At 40.7% G+C, this 22,120-nt stretch overlaps 1 long non-coding RNA gene across 1 annotated transcript in view; it reads right to left on the minus strand.

Moving 5' to 3' along the window:
- Nucleotides 1-17,249, minus strand: part of LOC105465450 (uncharacterized) — a 196,068-nt gene extending 178,819 nt beyond the window's left edge. The window contains exons 1-2 of the long non-coding RNA XR_977529.3: nt 17,102-17,249; nt 9,241-9,322 (exon numbers count right to left, since the gene is read on the minus strand). This is a non-coding gene — a long non-coding RNA (uncharacterized lncRNA). The remainder of the gene's footprint in view (nt 1-9,240; nt 9,323-17,101) is intronic.
- Nucleotides 17,250-22,120: the final 4,871 nt, after the last annotated feature.

Below are 22,120 nucleotides of genomic sequence, written 5' to 3' on the forward strand. Positions count from 1 at the left end.
ACCCCCAAAATTGTTCCTCATATTTAGTTGGGGAGAGGATGATAATACTCTCAGTATCTCAGAGGGTGTACACCCTTCTTCGGATATTGTTTAGTAATATCAAGTGGGGGAGAGAATGATATTACTACCAATATAGCAGGGGGTGTACAGTCCCCTGTTATTTTGTTTTGAATATCCAGGTTGGGAGAGGATGATATTACTGCCAATATCGCAGGAGTTGAACACCCCACCTGTAATATTATTCCTAATATCCAGAAGAAGAGAGAATGATATTACTCCCAATAGCGCAGGAGGTGTACACACCCCTGTGATATTGTTCCTAATATCCAGTGGAGGAGACGATGACATTACTGGCCATATCGCGGGGGGTATACACCACCCCTGTGATATTGTTTTTAATATCCAGGGGGAAGAGGATGACATTACTTCCAGCATCGCAGTGCGTGTACACCAACTCTGTGGTATTGTTCTTCAAATCCAGGGAGGGAGAGGATGATATTACTGTCAATATCGCAAGGTGTGGACACCCTGTCTTTGATATTGTTCCTAATATCCACGGGGGAGAGCATGATATTCATCCCAATATCGCTGTATACACCCCTTTTTTATATTGTTCCTAATATCCCACGGCAGGGGGAGTCTATATTACTGGCAATATCACAGGGTGTGTTGTGTACACCACCCCTGTTATATTGTTTCTGATTTGCAGCAATTAAGAAATTGATATTACTCCCAAAATGGAATGGGCTGTACACCTCCCATGAGATTTTGCTCCTAATATCCAGCGGGGAAAGGAAGATATTACTCCCAGTGTTGCAGATGGTGTATAATCTGCCTGTGGTATTGTTCCTAATATCTAGTGGGACAGAGGATGATATTACTCCCATTATCGCAGACAGTGTACACTGCCCTTGTGATATTGTTCTCAATATCCATGGGGTAGAAAATAATATTACTCCCAATATCGCAGGTGGTGTACACCACCCCCCCCCGTTTATATTATTTCTAATATCCAGGTGAGGGGAGGATTGTATTTCTCTCAACATCACAAGTGATGTACACACTTTCTTTGATATTTTTCCTACTATTTACGGGGAGAGAGGATGATATTACCCCCAGTATCAAAGGAAGTGTACGTGCCAGGCTCCTGTGATATTGTTCCTAATATCCAGGTTAAAAGAGGATGATATTACCCCCAGTATCGCAGGGGGTGGGGTGTACACTCCACCTAACATCTAGCGGGAGTGAGGATGATATTACTCCCTGTATCGCAGAGGGTGTACATCACCCTTATGATATTGTTCTCAATATCCATGGGGGTAGAACATAATATTACTCTCAATATCGCAGGTGGTGTACACCCCCCCATGATATTATTTCTAATATCCAGGGGAAGTGAGGATAATATTACTCTCAATAGCGCAGGGGGTGTACACATCTTGTGAAATTGTTCCTAATATTCATGGAAGGAGCCGATGATATTACTGGCCTTATCGCAGGGGGTGTACACCCTTCTGTGATATTGTTCCTAATATTCAGTGGGGAAGTGGATAACATTAATCCCAATATCGCAGGAGGTGAACAGCCCCCCTGTGATATAGTTCCTAATGTACAAGGAAAAGAGAATATTATTATTCCCAATATCGCAGGGGTGTAAAGCCCCCCTATATATTGTTCCTAATATGCAGCGGGGAAGAGACTGATATTACTCCCAATATCGCAGGAGCTGTACACCCTTCTGTCATATGGTTCCTGCTATCCAGGGGCTTTGTGGATGATATTATTCCCAATAATGTAGGAAGCATACACCCACCCTGTCATTTTGTCCCTTATAACCACATGGGGACAGGTGATGTTACTCCTAATATTGCAAGAGGTGTACACCACACCTGTGATATTGTTTCTTATATCCAGGAGGGAAGAAATTAGTATTACTACCAATATTGAAGGCATGGACATTCACCATGTGATATACTTCTCAATATCCAAGTTGAAAGAAGATGCTATTACAATATCCAGGTTGTTACTCCCATAACAAGAAAGGGTGTATACCCCGCCTGTGATATGGTTTCTTATATCCAGGAGGGGAGAAGACAGTGTTACTATGAATATTGAAGGGATGTACAGCCCCATGTAATATTGTTCTCAGTATCCAGGTTGAAAGAAGATGCTATTACTCCCAATATAACAAGGGATGTACACCGCTCTTGTGATATTATTCGTAAAATCTAGAAGAGGAGAGAATATTACTTCCAACAGTGCAAGGGGTGTACACCCCCCCCCCGTGATATTGTATCTAATATCTAAAGGAAGAGATGATGATATTACTCCCAATACTGCAGAAGGTGTACACCCTCCTGTGATATTGTTCCTAATAACTAGTGAGGGAGAGCATATTACTTCTGCTATCGCAAGGACTGCGCACCCCTGTGATATTGATCATAATTTCCAGGGGCTACAGAAGGATATTACTCTCAATACAACAGTGGGTGTACACCCACCCTGTGATATGTCTCCGAATATTCAGGGAATCACAGGATGATATTACTCGAAATATCGCAAAAAGTGTCCACTCCTTTTGTGATATTGTTCCTAATATCCAGAGGGGGCGAGGATGACATTACTTTCAACATCGCAGGCTGTGTACACACACCCTGTGAAATTGTTCCTACTCTCCAGGATGGGAGAGGATGATATTACTTCCCATATAGAAGGAGGGTGGACACCCCCCACGATATGGGGAGTAATATCACCCCCTCTCCCTCACTGGGTATTACGGTCCACATTGCAGGGGGGTAGACACCCACCACGATATGGGGAGTAATACCACCCCCCTCTTTGCCCCTGGGTATTACAATCCACATCGCAGGAGGGTGGACACCCCCCGCGATATTGGGAGTAATATCACCCCTGTCTCTCCTCCTGGCAATTACAATCCACATTGCAGTAGGCTGGACACCCCCCGCCATATGGGGAGTAATATTCCCCTCTCCCCCCCACTGGGTATTATGATCCACATCACAGGGGGATGGATACCCCCTTCCATATGGGGAGTAATATCACCCCCCTCTCCCCACTGGGTATTATGATCCACATTGCAGTGGGGTGGACACCCCCCGAGATATGGTAAAGCAGGCAGAGTGATTCCAACACTTGGTAAATGTTCTAGAAATTTGTATTCAACTTCTTCAATGTGTCCATCTTGGTATCTTTTTCAAAAAACAATGGATTGTAATGTGTGGATTTCTTTCTGTGCCCTCCTTTCTGTTCCATTAGTCTGTACATCTATTTTTATGCCAGTGCTATGCTGCTTTGATTACCATAGCTTTGTAGTATATTATCAAGTCAGGTAATGTGATGCCTCCAGCTTTGTTCTTTTTTGCATAAGATTACTTTGGCTATTCAGAGTTTTTTGTAGTTCCGTGCAAATTTTACCATTTTTTTTTTATTTCTAGGAAAAATGTCATTGAAATTTTGATAAGGATTTCATTAAATCAATAGATCATTTTGGGTAGTATGGACATTATAACAATATTAATTTTGGAACTGTCAAATCTTTAAAGCTGAATTTCTCATACTGAACTTCACCCATGTTCAGTATACACTGAAGCAGTTGAATACAAATTTCTAGAACCTTTACTAAGCTTTGGAATGACTCGGCCTGCCTTTCCATCTTACACAGCTTGCTGGCTCTCTTATGATCACATGCCTCCTGCCCAGCCCAGAGATGATCCATTTAAAGACTTAAGAACAGAAACTGGCATATAGTAAGAGCTCAAAAAAAAATTGTGAGTGATTATGATGATGATAATTAGCCCAGGCAGCATGGTCAGCCACTTCAATATTTAAGTCAGTACTATGCCAAGCTTGACCCAGTTCCCTCCACCCATTCTTCCTGCTCCTCCTCCCAACCGCAGAGCCTTACTAAGGAAAACCGTAGAATCTTGATGACCACCCTACAAATTCATGCTAGCTTCAAATGTACTGCTAGCTGACCAAAACCTTATTATTTATATTATGTGCCTTCCATAGCACATTTTCCAAACAAATTACTCCAAGTCTCTATGTTAAATCTTCTCCACCTGTAGTCTCTCTCCCACCTGATTCCTGCAGGAATTTATTTTCGTGCTATTTTATTAACACCAGTGCCTTCCTTAATACATGAAAGATAGAGTTTGTTCAATACATACGTATCTTATTGAAACCAAAACCAACAATACTTGGTGTCACTTCAATGCTAACTTCCATTTCCTTTTTTCCTAAAGAATTGGTGAAAATCTTAGCCCAGTGCAAGTAAGGGAACATTTCTGTGCACAGCTCATGCAGGGCCTCTTTGCTGTCTTGTTTCCACTCCTGTTGCTGTTCTTCCTGTGTTCTACATCGTCCTGTTCCAATTCAGTCTGTATCAAAATGGTCACAGTGAGGATTTTATGAATCTAGTCTTTGGTACTAACTGTACACAGCCCTCTGTCTCTTGATCTGCTTGCTAAAGGTTCTCATTTTATTTATTTATTTATTTATTTACATATTTGTTTTTCTTTTATGAGACAGGGTCTTGCTCTGCCACCCAGGCTGGAGTGGAGTGGTGTCATCATAGCTCATTGTAGCCTCAAATTCCTGGGCTCAAGGGATTCTTCCACCTCAGAGTAGCTGCGACTACAGGCATGCACTACCACGCCCAGTTAATTTTTCTTTTTTTTTTTTTTCCAGTAGAGATGAGGTATCGAACTCCTGAGCTCAAGGGATCCTCCTGCCTTGGGCTTCCAAAGTGCTGGGATTACAGGTGTGACCCACCACATCCAGCCCCCATTTTAAATAAAGTCTTCCTCACAATATTTGCACAGCTGTGGATAATTCTAATTCCTACTACAAAGTGGGAAGAATGTGCAGAGGATGGAACTTGCAGGGCATGTTCTCTTTGAACTGTCTCTCCTGTTCCCTGGGAATTGCTTCTCTCTCTTTTGCTCAGTTCTCTGAGTCTGTGGTAATCAAGTTCTTTCCTAATATTTGCATCCCTTTTTTTCCCACCCATGGCTTTACTCTGCAGCACAAGGAGCCTAGCATATGTGTGTGGACACCTCAGTCCAAGGTCCAACGCACACACACCTGCTAACTATTGGCCACCAGCTGTCTATTGGCTATCACTGGGACCTAAGGTTGAGACAGAGCAATGTAGTTCAGGTGGGAAGAGGGATGCAAAAGAGACATGCCCAGACTCTGAGAGCAGAGAATTCCGGGGTCCCAGTTATGGAGAGTGTGGGTGTGCCCAAGAAGGAAGGTGGTGTATCCTGGGAAGGAACAGAGCATCCTCAAACAGGAACCCAGGGCAGGGGTCCCCAGTGCCTAGGTCAAAGGCTAGGACTGCTGCTACCTTCATCCTTCGCTGCTCTGCAGGGAACATACCAACGGACAGCAGAGCCCAAGTCACCACTTGAAAAATGTAAAACCTCTATTCTGAAGTAATTAATTCTCTAATGATTTCTGTGATGCCCTGTCCAACATTCCTTGATCTGTATTGCCTGAGGGGCTATACGGACCTTTAACCACCTTCAAATGAGATGCACACAAATCTTCATCCCCATCTGAATATAAGGCATTTCCTCCTGAATCCTCGTTTTCTTTCCTCCTTTCTCAAAAACAGTGTCATTCCTCATCATGGAGGCAGCATATGGGCCACTGATGGTATGCAAGATGCCCTTAGGTGGTACATGGAATGGATTTTCCTGAAAGTATATATATTGAATTTAATACGCATTTTAAAAATACAACTAGCATGTCAAACCTGTGGTATTGTTGCATAGGCTGATGCTAAGTAAAAATCTGAGTCGAATATGTGTATTGATACACACACACACACACACATGTGTACATATACATACACACAAAAAAAATAATAGTAAGGAGCTGACTTCAATATGGCAGAAATGGTGAAGGTGGCACAGAAACGAAAGCAGTTTGGGAAATGCTGTGGAAGGAAAGCTCATCAGGAAAAGTTAATTCGAACACGTTCCTCATCCTAGGTCTTCCAGTTCACAACTGTACAAATCTGGCCCCTGTTAAATCAATTTTCCTCATCTGCTTATCTCACAGCCATTAGAAGGATCAAATGAAAAATATACAGAAATGCTATAATGTGGTTCTCCAAGGCTGACTTCTCTGTAATCCCAGTTCTCACATTTTCTAGATTCTGGCTTTCTCAGCTGTACCTTTCTATTCAATCATTTTGGTTTCTTCCTATCCACTGCTATTGGCTCATTCTCTCCCTCTAACTTGATTCCAGTATCTTAGAAATAACTAGGATACTAGATTCCAGTATCCTAGAAATAAAGGCCTCTCCCTTATTTTTAGTCAAGCTCACTAAAACAGGGTGGTGTCAACAACAGCTACTTATACTGGCAGGATTTATTTCTGGTGAGACCTCTCCTCCTAGCTTGTGGATGGCTGCTTTCTCAGTGTGGAGAAAGAGAAAGAAAGAGAGAGAGAGAGAGAGAGAGAGAGAGAGAGAGAGAGAGAGAGAGAGAGAGAGAGAGAGAGAGAGAGAGAATACTCCAGTGTCTCTTCCTATTCTTATAAGGACACCAGCCCTTTTGGATTAGGGCCCCACCTGTATGATGTCATTTAATCCTCATTATTTATTTAAAGTAAATACAGTCACATTGCGGGTTAGGGCTTCAACATACAAATTTGAGGGGAATGCAATTCAGCCCATAACACTTCCCCTAACCTTACTTCCTTCATTACTGCACCAGCCAAACTAATAAAGTGACAGACGTACACTAAAGATTTTTCAACCAGAGGTTCAATCATCCATAATACTTTTCGAAATTACAGAATCCCAGGCCCCATTCCAGATCTACTGAATGAGAAAACTGCAAATGGTGCCAGGGTTAGTGATTTGTACATCTGTGCAGGTGAACTGATGTGCATACCTGGTTGAGAACCACCGAGCTATATATTATGCTTCACCTTCAACCTCAATTTCTTCACTATCCACTTTCTCCTCACTCCCTGATTTTTATCTTTTATTCAACTGCAACAGTTCTTTCTAAAACCACAGAATTGTTTCAAAATCACATGGCATTTAAAAAATTTTTATGGCCGGGCGCGGTGGCTCAAGCCTGTAATCCCAGCACTTTGGGAGGCCGAGACAGGCGGATCACGAGGTCAGGAGATCGAGACCATCCTGGCGAACACGGTGAAACCCCGTCTCTACTAAAAAAATACAAAAAAAAAACTAGCCGGGCGAGGTGGCGGGCGCCTGTAGTCCCAGCTACACAGGAGGCTGAGGCAGGAGAATGGCGTAAACCCGGGAGGCGGAGCTTGCAGTGAGCTGAGATCCGGCCACTGCGCTCCAGCCCCGGCGACAGAGCGAGACTCCGTCTCAAAAAAAAAAAAAAAAAAAAAAAAAAAAAAAAAAAAAAAAAAAAAATTTTATTCCCTTTAATGTGTTTGCAACTATTGGACCCCAGGGTATCCCTATTTTATGAACTTTCCTCATTTTGTTTCCATGGCATTGCAGCCACACTAATTTCAACTCTAACCCAGGCGTTTTTGAGGGTCCTTCATAGGCTCTTATTTTCCCATTCCCCGAGACATTTTTTTCTTCTTTCTCCCATAGTGTCTAATTCATTCCAATAACTTCAAACACTATTTCTGTGAAAACAATTCTAAAATCTTTAGACCACTCTTGAAAGCACCTTTCCCCATTAACCACTTCCAGATACATATCTCAGAAAGGTCCCATTCGTTCCTCACACCCAGCATATTTATTTATTCATCAAATATTAAGGGGCAACCATATTCCAGGCCCTGTACCAGATTCTGGGAGTGTAAGGTGAAACTCAGACACAATCTCACCATCTCAAAGCTAGAACTCAATGAAGAAATGTAAGCCACCAACTTCAATGCACTGTAAGACAATACCACAAGGGAGGAAGCTCAGGGCACCAAGGGGCACAGCTAATCCGGATTTGGAAGTCAGGAAAGGCTTCTGGGAAAGAGCAGTATCTAAGTCGAGTCTTAAAATATGAGTAGGAGTCAGTGAAAAAAAAAGAAGAAAGAAAATAATAAATCCTAGTGACCATTTATCAATTCTGAATGAAGTAACATCCAATTATTCTTTGGCTTGAGCAAGACCCTTGGGTACAGGCTTAGGGGTACCTTCCAGAGCTAAAGGGTACGAACCACCCATTCCCCAGCATGGCAAAGGCAGGGGCTGGGTGTGCCCATTACTTCGCCATGGCCAGTTTAGTAACCTTTCCCAGGACTTTTGCTATAAGCAAAGCAAGAACGTGGAACAAGTGTTTTTTTTTTTTTTTCACATACAAAGACCTAGAGAGGAAGGAAAATAAACCTGGAGAGTGGAACTGTGGGAAAGGGAACTGAATGTTTCCAAAAAGGGGTATATTGTGGTTAAGGCCTTTGAATTTGGGGTCATGGAGAGCTGACTTTGAGACTCTATACTTTGACTTGTGACCTGTATGACTTGGGCAGTTTTCTCAGTTTTCTAAATTATGAGATGGAATAACAATCCTGGCTATATCACCAAGTTACTGTGAGGATTAAATGAGCTATTTCATTTAAAGCACTTAACCGAATTCATGGCACAGATTGTGATGAACAAAGTGGTCAGAGGGGTCAGATGCTGCAGAAGGGTCAAGGAAGGCAAGGACTGGAGCATGTCTCCTTGAGTCACATGGCAGGAAAGGCCCTTGGAACCTAAAAAGAGCAGTTTACAGAAACAGATAAGGGCAGAAATGAGATTGGAACGGGTGTGAAAGCACAGAAGATGGGAAAAGCAGAGACAATAAGTGGAGATGATTCTTTAAAGACATTTGGCTGTAAAGGGAAAATAGATTTAACGGCCTTTGGTGGGTAACTTGGAGTTACCTTTCAAGTTTTTTTCTAAGTTGGGAGACACATCAGCTGCTTAAAAGATACAGACACAATATGAATTAGAGAATTAAGATACAAAAAAAAGGGACAATCAATTAGATCAGTGGGTCTCAAAGGGTGGCCTACATACCCCTAGAGATCCCAAAAACCTTTTCAGGGAGGCTGAGAGATCAAAGCTGTTTTCATAACAATAATAATAAGATGGCATTTGCCTTTTTCACCATGTGGCTTTTGTATTATCAGTGCAAAAGCAATGGTGGGTGTATTAGTCCATTTTGTGCTGCTATAATAGAACATCTGAGACTGGGTAATTTATAAAGAAGAGAGTTTTTTTTTTTTTCTTACAGTTCTGGAGGCTGGGAAGTCCAAGATCAAGGGGCTTGCATCTGCCAAGGGCCCTTTTGTTACATCATCCCATGGAGGAAGACTGAAGAGTAAGAAAACACAAGAGAGAGCAAGAGGAATGGAGTCAAACTCATCCTTTTATCAGGAATCCACTCCCACAATAACTCACCCACTCTCTCGATATTGTCATTAATTCATTTTCTGCCCTCATGACCTAATCACCTCTTAAAGGCTCCACTTCTCCACACGGTTGCATTGGGGATTAAGTTTCCAGCACATGAATTTGGGGGGGCACAATCAAACCATAGCAATGGATAAAACTGCTGGCCCCATGGCATGAATCAAGGTAGAGCCATCACACCATCATGGCTGCCATTATCCTCTTCACCACCACACACAGTAAGATCAACACCAGTTTCATTTAAGAAAGTTCTCGGTGATGCACACAAATTTTAATCTTACTAAATCTTGATTCACAGTCCATATCTTTTTAACATTCTATGTGACAAAACAGAAAGTGCATACAAAGCACTTCTGTAGACCAAGTGTGATGGCTTTTTTCGGGTCTATAGAGTTGTGTGCTGAACTAACCCCTTTCTTCATGAAATACTATTTTTACTTCAAAGGATGGCTAACAAACCATGGCTATTCAAATTGAATGTTTGGAAGACATTTTCTTGAAATAAGCAAAATGAGCCTGTCTTCTCAAGAAAAACTGATGGAATTTGTTTCTAATATTAATATTTGAACTTTTAAGCAAAAATTATAATTTTGGAAAATTTGTATCAGCCTCATAAGTTTGACAACTCTCAATGCTTAAATGCTCTGATGTCATTGGTAACATTAATGAATATGGTATTTTTATGTTATAAAATAAAATATGCCAACATTTGGATGATCTGCACAACTCAGTGAACCAATATTTTTCAAAAGACCACGGATACTGTTAAAAATCATGCCTTAGTAAAAAATTAGTTCCAAGTGTAAATAGATTAGTGGATTTTACAGTAACAAGGTATGAAAAATTCATTAATGTGTTTTCAGATTCCACATTGCAACTAGCCTTTAAGAAAGTACCACTTGTTGAGTTTTGGTATAGTATTAAAGAAAAATATCCACAATTATCTGAATAGATTGTTAAAAGAGTCCTCCCTTTTCCAACTACATATATGTATGAGGTAGGACTCTCTTCTCATACTTCAATTATTTCACAATAGGCTGTATACAGAAATCCAGGTGATTTCTACTAAATCAGACTTAAATTGATTTGAAAAAATATAAAACAATACTCTCTTTCCACTAATTGTTTATGTTTTGAAAATTACATTTATTTTTATTTATGAAATAAATGTGACTTATAAAATAAGGTGACTCACACCTATAGTCCCAGCACTTTGGGAGGCTGGGGCAAGAGGATCACTTGAAACCAGAAGTTCAACACCAGCCTGGCAACAAAGCAAGACCCCTGTCTCAACAAAAAATGTTTGCAAATTAGCTTAGCATGGTGGTGCATGCCTGCAGTCCCAGCTACTCAGGAGGCTGGGGTAGGAGGATCACTTGAGTCCAGGAGTTCAAGATTGCAGTGAGCTAATGATAGCATCCCTGTACTCCAGCCTGGGCGATGGAGCAAGACCCTGTCTCAGAAACATAAACAAATAAATAAATAAAAATTCAATTTAGTTAACATATATTGGGTTTATTCTTGATATTTTCAGAAAATTATAACATATTTTTAAAATTTTTCTGTTTCAGTTCCTAGTACGGTGTCAACATATATAGCTCAATTTGAGGACTGCTGGATTAGATAATGGTACTAGAGGAGGTAAGAGAGGGTGGGATCCAGAACAGAAGTGGAGAAATTCATCTGAGACAAGGGAGGGATATTTCTCCAGTAAGAAACAGAAGGAGGAGGGGATGAGACAAATGTGGAGACATTTTTAGATTTGGTGGCAGGAATTTGAAGGACTTCCCTTTGAAGGTTTCTTTTCATTGTGATGTAGGAGTTGAAATCACGGGTTAAACATAAGAAGAAAGTGCAGGGGATACCAAGAGTCTGAGCAGCCAGTGGAATTGTTCTAGGGTACCTATCAGAGCCACGCAAAGGGAAGACAGAGCCGCATCGAAGCCCCAGGTTGGGGTGAATATTCCTGATTCGTGGACAAATCTTCAGAAGGCATGACCCTGCTGAAGCAGCTGGGCGGAACACTGAGCATAATAATATCAACCAGCATTTACGATATGTATTTAATTTCTTATTTATTTAATATCTCAACCATACAGAAATAGAAAGAATGATATCTCAAACGCCTGCCTGTCCACTCTCAACATTTCAAGAATTTTAATGTTTTGCCATAGGTAACAGGCTGAATGTTTAAACTAATTTATTTCTAGATGTTTTAAAGTGTCCTAAAATACTTTATTAGTTGCTTAGTCCACTCTTTATCTTCTAATTTTATAATATTCAGTTATTCAATTCTGCTACTGCTGTTGATTTTGAAATCTAACTCTACTAGATGGACAACACACTAGGAATTGTACACAATACACACACCCCCATCAAGATTGAGGTGCTCACTGAAGATGACCATCTTGCCATCTTTAGCTTCAGAGAGCAAACAATTTTACTGGGAAAATGGTTAAATGGATCTGTTTTCACTTTCTCTTTTAAAGGATACAATATGGCCTGTTGACTCAATGTATTACATAGTGAGGATGTGATGCAACCAAAAAAATCAAAGTTCAGCTTCCTTGTCGGAGTGAACGAATTACAATAGGTAGAGCTAAGTCTTCAGAACCCAAACTCTGGGAATAGTTCATGTCTTCTACTACTATGTAATTTGGACAGACAACTAACCATTAGAACTTTAATCTTTTCAACTATAGAAGCACTTGTTCTTCTTTCACCAAAATTAAAGGTTTCTGGGATGACATAATACTTAGGAGTGTCTGAGGAACTATATTCCCATATTCAGCTGTAGTTGAATCTAATGATCTCAGCTGAGGCTGAGGCCTTGAGGCATTCATGAGTTCTGGTTCTAGCAATTTCTTTTGGCCTCCCTAACATTTCACGAGCCACAAGGCACTTGGGGCCGCACTTTCTTTACTCAAAATGTTGTGCAGTATGGAAAGGGTAATTTGAGGTTTTATACTTATTCTGTGAGATCTCCAATGTAATATGCTTTCAAAGGGTATAGTGTTGGTGCTACCAAGGCACTATAGAGTTCTTTCATTTATTCCACACAACAATTCCTCATCTTTAAAGTAAAATTATTAGCAATAAAAAGAAATAAGAATCACATTGCTCTTCAAAGCTTATAAGGTGATTTTCATATACCCCTTTGGTTAGTTACAAAGACTGCACAAAAAAATGATTACAACAAAAATGTAAAGTATATACTGAGTATGTTTCTGAAACCATTCAGACTTAGTTACAATGTTCTATTGTACCATTCACTCTCAGATATCAATACAAATCATAGCTCATTATGTCAGTACTTTACTGGTTTATTAAATTGTTTCTCAAGAAGTCTCCCCCATTTGAAATAAAAATTTAGTTTTTTACTCTAACCAGTTACATGTATAGGATTCTGTGTTTGTTAAAATATTTTATCAAATGATTCTGAAATTAGCCAATTTTTCTACAAACTTATTCTATTTTCAAGGAAGACCAAAGTACAACCATGAATTATGGAGCAGTGTAATTATAACACAACCCTATATGTAATTACAACTAAAGCATCCCTGTGTACAATTCCTAGTGAGTCGTCCATTACTGGTGAAAAAGGCCTTTGATTCTTATACCTCCTTACTGGGGCAACTCATGTCTTTCGGGAGCGACATGAAGGGGATCTGATATTTATATGCTTGGAAATAGGGAGGTATGAAGCTATTTTGGAAGGGTGTTGTGGGGGAAGAAAAGAGAAATGACATCTAAATAAAATTAGAGGAACAGGGAAGGTTTTACAGAAAAAGTGAAATTTAAGTTGAATTTTAAAGGATGAAATATAACTTACCTAGTCAGGGAAGGGAAGAAAGCAAGTATAAGAAGCCCTAGGACTTCTGTTGGACAGGTCCCTGCTATGCACTGAATTATGTCCTCCTCCAAGTTCAGATGTCAAGAAGAACTCATCAGGACAAACAGATACCAGGGATGTGCACACACAGAGAAAAGGACATGGGAGGGCATGGCAAAAAGGCACTCTCTGCAAGCAAGGAGAGGCCCCAGGAAAAACCAAAGTCACCAAATTACCCTTGATCTCCAGTCTCCTGTGAGAAAATAAATGTCTGTTGTTCAAGCCACCCAGGCTATGGTACATTGTTATGGCAGCCTGAGCTGACTAATACAGTCCTATGTAACTAGAAAGAAAAGTGAGTGTCAGGATGGTGGGAGCCAAGTAGGGGAGAACCTGCAGCCAATGATCAAACGACGAGGGTCAGCAGTTTGAAATCTATCTGGAACACAAGCAGCACCTTTGAAGGATTTTAAGCCAGAGAGTCGCAAAATCAGTTTCAGGTTGTGTGTTAGAAAGCTTACTCTCCAGCAGTTTGGGAGGCTGTGGCAGGTGGATCGCTTGAGACCAGGAGTTTAAGATGAGCCTGGCCAACATGGCGAAACTCTTATCTCTACTAAAAATACACATACACAAAAAAATAGCTGGGCATTGTGGCGCATGCCTGTAATCCCAGCTACTCGGGAGGCTGAGGCAGGAGAATTGCTTGAACCCAGGAAATGGAGGTTGCGTTGAGCCGAGACCGCGCTGCTGCACTCCAGCCTGGGTGACAGAGTGAGACTCCGTGTCAAAATAAAAATATTTTTAAAAAGAAAGAAAGAAAGAAAGCTTATTCTTGCAGCGATGATTGGTTAGAGGGGTTCAGGGCTATGGGAGGGAGACTCTCTAGGAGGCTAATAATCCAAATGTAAATCATTAAGTTTTGACCTAAGAAGGTGACAGTGGGGTAAAAAAGAAGAGATGAATGCAAGAGATATTTATGAGGTAAGAGTGACCGAATCCTATGATTGATTGGGAGTGTGGATTGAGAGGAGAAGTTAGGAATGACTCCCCACTTTCTGGCTTGGGGTAGCTGGATGAATGGAGACGGCATTTGATTTGAAGGGAAAAAATACAAAATTTTGTTTTGGCTATAGAAATTGTAGAGGCCATGTGTGTAGGTGAAAGAGAGCAGCGGACAGAGTGCTTGGGTGGAAGGCCTCTACTTTCCCAGTGAAGAATGAGGCATGTGTTCTATGCAGAATTGAGGTAAAGGGAGACAGGTGGAAGAATGGTGTAAAGGGGCATTTGCTGTTTTTCAGCTGCCTGTATCAAGCCGCCTGCCAAGTTGCATCCCACAGTCCTCTTGAAGAGGCAGCATACTAAAGTGATAAAAAACAAGAACTCTGGAGTCTGATTGCCATGGTTCAAATCCAGCCTCACTGTACACTGATAGTGTGACCTTCAAGCAGAGTCTGTCATCTCTCTCTCCCTCAGTCTCCTTATCTGTAAACAGGGATAGCAATAGTATCTCTTTCAAAGGGTTGTGTTAAGGATTACATGAGATTGTACGGAAGAGCTGCCATCATTATTGCCTCTCACCCACTGAGTGTGGCCTTGGGAGGAGGATAATGCCCGATGACTCTCTCCCTCTGTGGAAGTCATCTGTCTCCCTGACCCAGTACCAAATGATCACTTCTGCGATTTTGCTTCTGAAGGCAGCAATGCCAGAAAAGGAGGAAGGCTGGAAGGCCATCCATCCCAGCAGCTGATGTGCAGGGACGGCCTCCAGCTTCCAGAGCTACCTGGGGTGTTGCCACTTGCACACTGGTTCTCCATCCTCCCCACAATTCTGTGAGCCTTAATATACTTTCAATAAACTTTCCTTTGCTTAGGGAAGCCAGAGTCATTTTCTGTCTCAGCTAGGGTTCTGACTGGAGAAGGAGAAAGACAGATGACTCTGAACCCATATAGGATTGCAGGGTGACACTGAGGAGCACCTTTACTTTAGAAACCGTAATTTCAGCAAGTTATTGATTCTCCACAGTGTTACTCGCAGCAGTACTCAGTAATGTCACTTATTATCAACCACAAAGAGTTAATAAGCCAATGAGGAGATGACATACTAATCAGCTAATTTTTAAATAAAATTTGCAAGATATTTTTTATTAATCCATAAGACAAAGTAAAGTTTCAAAATGTATTACTTCTGCCTTAAACTCTAAAATGTAGCCATGGAATTATCTATACCCATATGAAGTTTATGAAATTTTATCATTAATATTAATACTCTACAGTTACCTAACTTCTTATTTTAAAAGCAATATGCTTCCATTAACCTGGATCCTTACCTATGCTAGAAAAGATTTTTTTATTTCCTTCTGTAATTTGGATAATAAGATTGAGAATGCATGATTTTTTCCAAGGTTTGACATGACTAAGTTTCTTAACTCATAAGCAAATGCCTTTTTTATTTACTTGTTTATTTTTTAGCAGCAGTGTCTCACTCTGTCACCCAGATTGGAATGCAGTGGTGCAATCATAGCTCACCGCAGCTGCAAACTCTTGGGTTCAAGCGATCCTCCCACCTCAGCCTCCCAGTGGCTGGGACCACAGGTGCATACTATCATGCCTAATTTTAAAAAAATTTTTTGTAAAGACAGCGGTATCTCTACGTTTCTTAGGCTGCCTTGAACTCTTGGCCTGAAGTGATACTCCTGCCTCAACCTCCCAAAGCACTGGGATTCGAAGTATGAACTGCCACACCCGGCTTGAATGCCTTTTTTAAAATCATGAGCCTCAGCATCATCCTTACTCACATTTATTAACACTAACATGTATGAAGTTTACAAAGCGTTCCTGCTGGTGCTGCCTTATTTGAGCCATATTCACTTGTTTACTCCATCATTCTTTTTAATCTTTACAATGTGACTAATTAATTAGTAAGATGACTAAGAGAGGGTTCCCTACTCCCATTGCCATCACAGGCCAGTGATGGAGGTAAAAGAAAACAAGTGATTCCAGCATGCTAGACACAGTTCTACAATGGGATTTGGGAGCCCAAACTATTAGGGAAGCATACAAAAGTTGGACCCAAACCAGAATGAGGTGAGAAGGAGACCTTGGTCGATTTTTGTATTATTATAAAGAAGTAACTGAGGCTGCGCAATTCAAAAAGAAAAGAGGTTTATTTGACTCACAGCCATGCAGGCTGTATAAGGACCATGGCACCAGCGTCTGCTTCTGGTGAGGGCTTCAGGAAGATTCCACTCATGGCGGAGGGGGAAGCGGAGCTGGCATGTGGAAGACCACATGGTGAGAGGAGGAAGCAAGAGAGGGAGGAAGGGATGCCAGGCTCTTTTCAACAACCAGTTCTCATGGGAGCTAAGTGAGAATTCAGTTACTCCTGCAAGAATGGCACCAAGCCATTCATTAGGGATCCACCCCAATGACCCAAACACCTTCCACCAGGCCCCACCTCCAACACTGGGGATCAAATTTCAACATGAGATTTAGAAGGGTCAAACAGACCAAACCATCACAGAGGGCATCATAGATTTCCCATAAATTTGCAAAAACACAGAACAGATAATCATCTATTCCATTTCAGATGTCGAAAACAGCTCAGAGAGGTCAAGGGTCTACAGCCAACAAAAGGTAAATGATCCAGCCAAGACTGCCAACTCTTACCTTTCTCCTTCCACTACACAATGGTATTATCAACAACATCATTACCATCACTTTATCATCATCATCATCATCATCAACACAGTAAGAAATTTCATAGGACATATATTCCCATAACTACAGTTTATATTTTAAAAGAGAGATAAGGTAGCATCAAAACACCAGCAAATGAGTCAATACATTACCTAGTTATATCTGCAGAGTATCACATAGGCCTTCCGTTTCTTACGGGTTTTTTAGGTGACTAGAACCAAGCAAGTTTGTGAAGAGCAGATTTCACGAAGGAGATGAATACTGAGGAGTGTTTGAAGAAGAATCAGAAAATCCTGTGGTGGTGAGAGAAGGGAAAGGGATTAAGGATAAAAGAATCACCTAAATTGGCTCCAAGGTGGGACCTAACAAGGTGTGGTCGCAGCATACTCCCTGCAGCAAAAATACTGGCCAAAGTGCAGCAAGAGATAAGAACATTCACGAAAGATAAAACCAGTAATGCCGAGACTTGATACCTCTAAGGCCCTTTGAATTTCAGATGTGCTTTCCTGATTGTATGAATGTGGGGGGAAAAAAAAAAAAAGTACAGAGGTTAAAGAGAAGGATGTATGATCATTTAGGAAGGAAGAAAAGAAAGTATCTGAATTATTAGAAAGTGCAGAGTATCACATAGGCCTTCCATTTATTACGGGTTTTTTAGGTGACTAGAACCAAGCAAGTTTGTGAAGAGCAGATTTCATGAAGGAGATAAATACTGAGGAGTGTTTGAAGAAGAATCAGAAAATCCTGTGGCAGTGAGAGAAGCAAAAGGGATTGAGGATAAAAGAATCACCTAAATTGGCTCCAAGGTGGGACCTGACAAGGTGTGGTCGCAGCATACTCCCTGCAGCAAAAATACTGGCCAAAGTGCAGCAAGAGAGAAGAACATTCAGGAAAGATAAAACCAGTAATGCCAAGACTTGACACCTCTAAGGCCCTTTGAATTTCAGATGTGCTTTCCCGAGTGTATGAATACGGAAAAGAAAAAAAAAAAGTACAGAGGTTAAAGAGAAGGATGTATGATTATTTAGGAAGGAAGAAAAGAAAGTATCTGAATTATTAGAAAGGTCATCCAAGGCCATTCCTAAATAACTTGACTGTTGAGATCAGTCATTTCTTTTTGTGGTCACAGATGATGGCCACTTCTGCTCCTTTAAAAAGTGTTCTGTTTCTAGCATTATTCTGAAAGCATTTTTTTTAACCACCTAGTTTCTTGGCTTACTCTGCTGGTCATACCCCATGTGTACAGAATTTTAAACACCTTTTCTGTCCTTGAAGCTGGAAACATCTCTGTTAGTCTGTTAAAAATACGGGTACTCTGAGCCCTTCTGTAATGATCACTGTAGATGACAGTGGTTACTGAGTGACAGTGGTCACCAAAATGTTGGCTTAGTTTTTAATATATTCAAATTTAATTTAAATTCTGAAACAATTACTAGTATAGGCTACACTTAGACTATTAACCATTTCAAACATTTTGGTCCAACCCATTAAATCCCAAAGTCCTTTGCTTCCCGGAGAACTGATTGTCTACTATGGATGTCTGAGCTGTTTTTTCAAATGCCCAACCAGACTCTGAGCTGTCATATTAGCTGGGGAAGAGATAAGGTGTAAGAAAAGTATCCAGTCATCCAACCACATTTCTGGTTTTTTGTACCAGCTTCAGATGAAATACAGTCACTCAATAAAGTCCTTCTGTTTTCTCTTTCCCTCCCTCCCGTTCTCTCTCCCTATTTGCCTAGAGAGGGGAACCCTAAACCCTTTGGAGCATTTCCAGCAGCTCCAAAAGAATCTCTTGACTATTTTCCCAGGGAATTCCTGCCTTAAATGTCAGCAGAGTACAATTCCCCCGCCAAAGCAGAGTCCGCCTGGATCTGAATCAAGAAAAATGTGCCTGCTACACCAAACACGAAAACCTGGATCTGTGGGGCGTGGGGGCACAGAGCGAGATTTATGGTGTTTCTGGAAGGTTCAACAACCATTGGAAAGAGAGGTTTTCTCCCATTAACCTCACTAAAGAACAGGAAGCTAAGTTAAACACTCTGATTCCTTGCTGTATTTGATCATTATTTCTATTTCACTCTTTCGGTGGTGAACTCTATTTCTGGAAGCCATCCTGAATTATAACCATAAGGTAAAGCTTCCTTGAAAAAGGAACAAAGCCCCATTAAGCCCTTCATGGTGATGGTAGTGGTTGCGGCAGCGGCTGCTGTTGTTGTTCTGTTTATTTGTTTGTTTTTAATGAACATACTGATATATAAGTGCTCTGGGGGAATTCATGATGCTGAGATTCACGAAAAGCAAAGTAAGATTTATGAGTTGCGATTGAATCTGCCCTTACCAGCCTGGAGACACTTCCCGTCTGGTACTGAGGCATTGCTGGCATGTTTAGTGCTTTTGTTTCTGTTTTCAATCTCTGAACACATGAAGAAATATTAAAAGTTCTGAGGGCAAGGATGGGAGAAGGAGTCCACAAATCCCAAAGATATACAACAGCACCCAAGGAAAATAATATGGCATAGTAGATTAAAAATTCAGAAACAAAGTGTGTCAATTAGCTAGTGTTTGCTAAGTACTTGTCATTTTCACTTATGCTTCTCTCTAGTTCCTCATGTGTTACTGACCCCCAACTTTGCAAGGCTATTGAACTAAAGATTCATAAGGTCGTCTGGCGCAAAGACCAATTTTAAATCAATGTGCCATGTAACTATCCTCCCCCAAAAGATCATAACACTATACAATGAGAAAGTCAATAAGATTTAATTAATAAACTGTTATTCAATTTTTTAATGAATTGCACGCTTTTAAATATACCAGTGGCGGGAGGTGGCGGTGGTGGGGGGATTAGATTCCAACTGTCACTTGGATCCAGGTCCACATCAAAACATTTCAATGTAGAAGGTATTACTCATATTTACCAGAGCTTCCCACCTCCTGGTGACCCACCACCACCAAAAGCACATTATAGCTGCTTTCCTTCATTATCGCATTCTGCATACAAGACCACAGACAATCCTGTGGGAAATTTCTGCCCCTAGTCCAAAGGAAAGCCAGGTAACTAGCTGATTATTGCCTACAGCTGACAGTATCACAGGACGATCAGTAGTAGCAGCTCAAGTACAAAAAGAATAATCAGCAATACTTAACAAGAAAAACTACCTCTGGTAGGTGAAGAGTTAATCCCCAGTCAATTTTAAGCTACTCTGCTGAGAGTACTAAGAAGTGTAGGGGTTGGTGCCAATGAGGGTGGCCCCTTCCTTGATGGGAACAGTCATCCCTTAGGAACTGCACTGCCAAGGCATCAGCCAGCCAGAAAACAGGGAAAGAGGCTGAGAAACCGTGGTAACCAAGTTTTGCTGGCACTTCGTAAAATGGTAACTGCAACTGCCGAGGTTGTGCAGAGAATTCTAATAAGCCTAGGACAACCTGTGAAGATGGACCTAGAAAATGTCCCACCGACCAGAACAGCACCCCTAAGGAGCGCCACTCTGTAGATTCCTGTGGATCTGCCCACAGGACTCATTCACAAGGAAGCCCCTAAACATGGCTGCCTTGTGCCTTAGCTTCACAGCCCTCAAAATACCTCTGACTCAAATGCCTTAGGGTCAGAGTAATGACACTTAGCACATCTGCCTAGAAAGTCAGTTTTCCAATTTGTAACAAACATTTTGCAGCTTTTTAAAATCTCATTCTAAAATCCAAATGGTAAACAGCTTTAATAATCAATATAAAATGTTTTAAGTGTTCTTTGTGGATTCACATCAATTCTCCCTGCCACTCACTCTCATCACAATTTATTCTGACTTTCAGGGAGCATATTAAAGGTAGAAACCACTGATGTACAATAATCAGTGTACAACCATATTATTAAGAATCTAAATTCAATCTTGGTTAGCTCAAAATGCTTGAAACAGTAATAAAGTGCTCCTCTGAAAGTCACACTCAAATTTTGAATTCCTCTTTCGAATGAGAGTTCTTCACCCATTCCCATGTCTCAAGTACACAAATGAAAACAAAACAAAAAACTGTAACTGGGATTTAAAAGTATAACAGTCTTTCTTCTCTCTTATGTATTTCTTTCTTGTCATACTTCATTCTGGAAAAAAAAAATCCAATCTGAAATATAAAGTGGGAAAAGGGAGGCGTCCATAGATAATGTGAGTTATTATCATTGTTCTAGTTGTTGACTTGAGTAGTGGGTTCATAGATGTTCATTACATTATTTAAAAGCCATTATAATTAACTATTAGAAAATAAGAGGGCCATACATGCACGAGTGATGACAGAGTGTTATAACTCAGGAATTCTGATTATTCCAATCCCATGCACCTACGGTCTATTTAAAGAAAAAATAATAATGAGATGGTGATGCAGGTAACTAATGGCTAAACCTTCTAGAGTTCACCAAACTCCTTAGACAGGGACGTCTTCATAAGCACGTAGCCTGTGCAGCTGCACAAGGTCCTGCCTTTAGCAGCACCCAGCCTTCATTTATGCTCTGCTGTCGCAATCTTGAAATTTAAATAATGTTTTACCAAGGTGTCCTGCATTCATTTTGCACTGGGACCAGTAAATTATAAAATCAGTCCTGTCTCTAGGTTTCCAGAGGTTAAATTTACCTACAGTTCCCCGTAATTTCATCCCCATCCAACTTTGATATTTTTTAAGTTTGCTACCTCTTCCCCCCGGATTACTAATATAACAGTCAGGTGAGCACCTAGAGCCATCTTATTTCCTGTATTTCCTATGTTTCCTTATTTTTAGTGTCCAAATCAGTGCTGCCTGTGCTATAAATGGAGCTGCAGTTCTATATTGTGCTTATAATGCTTCTTCTCAGATCAAAAACTTCAAACAGAATTCATTGGCTAAAAAATAAATGCACCAAGTGTCTATCTCAATTCATCTCAACTGCTGGATTATACAAATTCATTTTCTAATAGTTGCCCGATTTAAACTACAACATGTAACCAAACAAGACAAATTCTGAACAATTCTTTGTGGTAGGAAGAATTCAAATAAAGATTTGAGGAAATCCTCATTTTCAAACATTACTGGCTGAAAAAAATAAACATAACGTAAGTAAATGTTTTTGCATTCCTGAAATGCCCTGTGTCTACAGTGATCAGGTACAGAAAAGTTACTTCAAGTTCAAATATAACTTAGCGATTGCCACA

Source organism: Macaca nemestrina, chromosome 19 (genome assembly GCF_043159975.1).
Source record: "Macaca nemestrina isolate mMacNem1 chromosome 19, mMacNem.hap1, whole genome shotgun sequence".
Lineage (NCBI taxonomy): Eukaryota > Metazoa > Chordata > Mammalia > Primates > Cercopithecidae > Macaca > Macaca nemestrina.